Below are 3,768 nucleotides of genomic sequence, written 5' to 3'. Positions count from 1 at the left end.
ATGGAGCCTTGAGACAGACGCATAGATAGAGAACAGGCTGACAGCCTTTGTGGGGAGAGGTCGTGGATGGAGGGATTGAAAGAGAGAGAGAGAAAGAGAGAGAGAGAGAGAGAGAGAGAGAGAGAGAGAGAGAGAGAGAGAGAGAGAGAGGGAGAGAGAGAGGGAGAGAGAGAGGGAGAGAGAGGGAGAGAGAGAGGGAGAGAGAGGGAGAGAGAGAGGGAGAGAGAGGGAGAGAGAGAGAAAACTCAACACTCACGAACACAGAACATAGACAACATCATGGTGATTGCTGGGGGCAGGGGGCAGGGAGGTAGAGGGAGGTAAAGGCAGGGTAAATGGCGAGGAGCAGAAACTTAACCTGGGGTGGTGAACTCACAATACCATGTCCAGACAATATGTTGTAGAATTGTTTGCCTGAAACCTGCCTAATTTTATTAACCAGTGTCACCTTGATAAATAAAAAAAGAAAAGAAAAACTATGGAGCCGTGTTTGTCAGTCCCAGTTTGAGTGGTCTTTTCTGCCCTAACCCTCTAGGGCACGCTTTTTGTTAGTGGAATTTCCAGAAGCTCTTTGGCACATCACAGCCTCTTAGGTTCCCTTCCCCCAAACAGAACTTAGGACAAAGAACACTAATGTGTACCTCATTTGGCTCCCAACACAAACTACTCTGTGGACTTAATAAAATGTTTATCTTTCCAGATGAGGTCTAATCATCTAGGGTGGAAGTGTAATATTTAAAAGTAGTTACCTTTTTATTACCCTAGAATGTAAAACAGTGCTATTCCTCAAGGAGACCTTTAGTGGAGCAGACACAGGTTGTGAAATCGGCGCAGACCACGAAGCCGAGCTAATGTGTGCGAACTTCTGGTTTTGGCACTGGCTGGGAAGGCAATATGCCTGTGCCCTCCCTATAATAATACAGGGTTGTAATAATAATAATACCAGTTCTGATTTATTGTGCATCTTCTCTGTCAGGCTCTATAATAATAATTTTCACAATAACATCAGATCCTTAAAAAGGCCACATCACATTCTTTTGATTTGAATATTTAATGTGTAGGTAACAAAAATATATGTTTTACAGGTTATTGAAAGATCCGGATGCAGTGAAATGTTTCCTTCCTGCTTTTTAGTCCGGGTTCATCACATCTCCCTTATGCTCTCTAAGCTCAACCAGCTCTTTTTTCAAATAAAAACTTCAAGTTCACATTGCGTTTAAAATTTTAATTTTGTATTCAACTTACAGCTTCCCTCTCACTCCCGTCTTGTCCCCATCGATAATTCACGCTTCACGTGGACTTGCGTGTTTTCAGTTTGGAGGAGGGCTGTGGTCAGCTTTTGCATGTTTTCCTCACTTCATTCCTGTACTCATATCTGTCTTACCCAGAGTTGAAAGACGGGGCAGTAGAGTGGTAAAGGTCACCAAATACCTTCCTTGACCCAGGCAGTGTTCATTGGGCATTGATGCCCTCTGGCTGTTACAGGTACATCAATGCCAACTACTGGATGCATCTTTCAGGGGCACTGTTATGGGCTCCTTGGAGATCTTGCTGGAGCTCTTCCAGTGAGGTTCTCCAGAGCATGAGTGACATGATCTGTAGTGATTGTCTGTGGCTTCCTTTCCTTCCTCAGCTCTGTCACCTGACGTCTGCTGCTTCCGTCTGCTGGAGCTGCTTTATTCCTGCCAGGAAGCCCATGTGGGTACAATACTTTCCTGTAGGACTGCAGCCTGGCTTCCTCTGAAAGGTCTGCTTAGCTCTTATAAAAACTCACTATGTGTCCAGTTGTGGGATGAAGCGTAGGGCTCCCACTGCAGTGATCTTCGCTTACGTGACCGTCAGGGCAGCTCCGGCCAGCTTCTGATCTTCCGGGCTCTTCCAAGTAAGAACATGCCCTGTCTCCTCAAATATTGATCTGGTCCTTTAGTATCTGTGTGCTGCCCAAAGGAGGTGGTGGAGAGCTAATATGAGCAGAATCAGGCACTATTCTGGGAATTAAATGCAACTGTAGAATTGATGGAATTGCGGGCTTGCAGCCAGGAGCCCTGAGTTGACGTCTGCGTTCTGCTGCTTTTAGGTTTTGTGACTTCAGGAATGTTACTTAATGATCCGGTTGGCAATTTTTTCAACAGTATGCAGTGTTATGCAGATTAAAAAGGAGAACAGGTGTAAAAGTTGTTGTAGGCCATACAGCACTACACAGACATGCCCTAAAGTTTGCTTTTATTTTGATACTTGTCTCTTAAATTCTCACTGCTTAATAATTTTTGTTTGCACTGGATATGACAAATTATATAGCTTGTCCTGAGTAGAAATTCCACGGGCAGATGTATTGAAAGTAAATATGGTAGAAATGTTAAATAAATATTTATTATTAAAAACTATCTATTTTATAATTATGTATTTAAGCAGATGTATAATATTAGTATATGTTTCACATTAACTTAAGTTCACTTACTAAATATTAATTTGTATGCTAAGTAAATAAATAAGTAATATGGACTGGAATATAAACCCAGTTCTTAGCTTTTAATGAATAATAGGAATTGTGTACTGTCTTCTCTCTTTTTACTTCTTAATTATAAAATAAAGCATATAAAGAGAAGATTGCTTTTCAGTAATATATAAATGTACAAAGTAAGGAGTATAAACCTTTCCCCTCTTCACATCACTGTAAGTGAACTGCACCTAAGCTTTGGTGTATTTACTTCCTGAAATTTTCCTGTTTCTGGCTTTGTTTCTTCTACATCTAACTGCCTGTCAAGATTATTTTTTTAAACTTCTTTTGAATTCAGTCTTATTATATTTTCCTAGCAACTTATCTGATTCATTTATATTTTTATTTTATTGCCACAAAACTGTACTGAATATTCCCTGATTTAAATAATATTTTTTTTTATATCTGGTTCATATCTTTTTCTCCCTCGTTACTTGATCAAGTTCATAGGCACAGTCTGTTTTTAAAAAAAAATTATTGAATGTATTAGGGTGAATTGGTTAATAAAATTATATAAGTATCAGGTGTATAATTCATCATCTGTATATTGTATTGTGTGTTTACCATGCAAAGCCAAGTCTCCTTCCATCACCACTTATCCCCCCTTTGCCTCATCTACCTCCTCCTACCCACCTTTTCCTCAGGGAGTCACCATACTGTTTTCTCTACTTAGAAGTTTTTTTTCCTAATCCCTTCATCCTTTTCACCCATCTCCCCAAATCTCCTGCCCTCTGACAGCCATCAGTCTGCTCTCTGTTTCTATGAAATTGTTATTTTCAATAATTTTCTTCATTATTCCTCCATCCTTTGTAAAGCTTGTCAGCTATTGCTTCTCGGCCTTTTGGCTAAGATCAAATAGTAGTATCTGTTCTTATCAGTTTAAAGCTTGTTAGCTATTACTTTTATCAGTTCAGTATCTGCTTAAATGTTTTCATTGTTCATGTCTAGCACTTTTGTATTTACTGTTTTCTTAGGTTTCTCTTCTGTCTTTGGGATTGATGTTTTGTTTTATATATTTCTAGAATACTGTTGTTATTGGCTCATATTTATAAAGGTATGGAAAGACCAGTATCAGTTTTGATTTAAACATTAGCTGCTGTGGTGCAGACACTATGTATTTTTCCTTGCAGAAGTCCCCTCCAAAGGACATGAATACAGAGGCCAAGTGTAGAGGGCAGCCACCTTGCACACCATCCATAGCAAATGAAGACTAGAACAAGTGATCTCTGTAACCACATCAGTTGTAGGAGGCTGGAGGAGGCTGACATTTT

The 3,768-nt window shown here is 39.8% G+C and overlaps 1 pseudogene; it reads left to right on the top strand.

Annotated features, from left to right (window-relative positions):
• The first annotated feature begins 3,322 nt into the window (after positions 1–3,322).
• LOC150005628 (U2 spliceosomal RNA) lies at positions 3,323–3,428 on the top strand (annotated as a pseudogene).
• Positions 3,429–3,768: the final 340 nt, after the last annotated feature.

Source organism: Furipterus horrens, unplaced genomic scaffold (assembly GCF_987537825.1).
Source record: "Furipterus horrens unplaced genomic scaffold, mFurHor1.1.pri manual_scaffold_6, whole genome shotgun sequence".
Taxonomy (NCBI): domain Eukaryota; kingdom Metazoa; phylum Chordata; class Mammalia; order Chiroptera; family Furipteridae; genus Furipterus; species Furipterus horrens.
The sequence above is the reverse complement of the archived record's forward strand: the minus strand, read 5'-3'. Positions and strand labels throughout refer to the sequence as shown.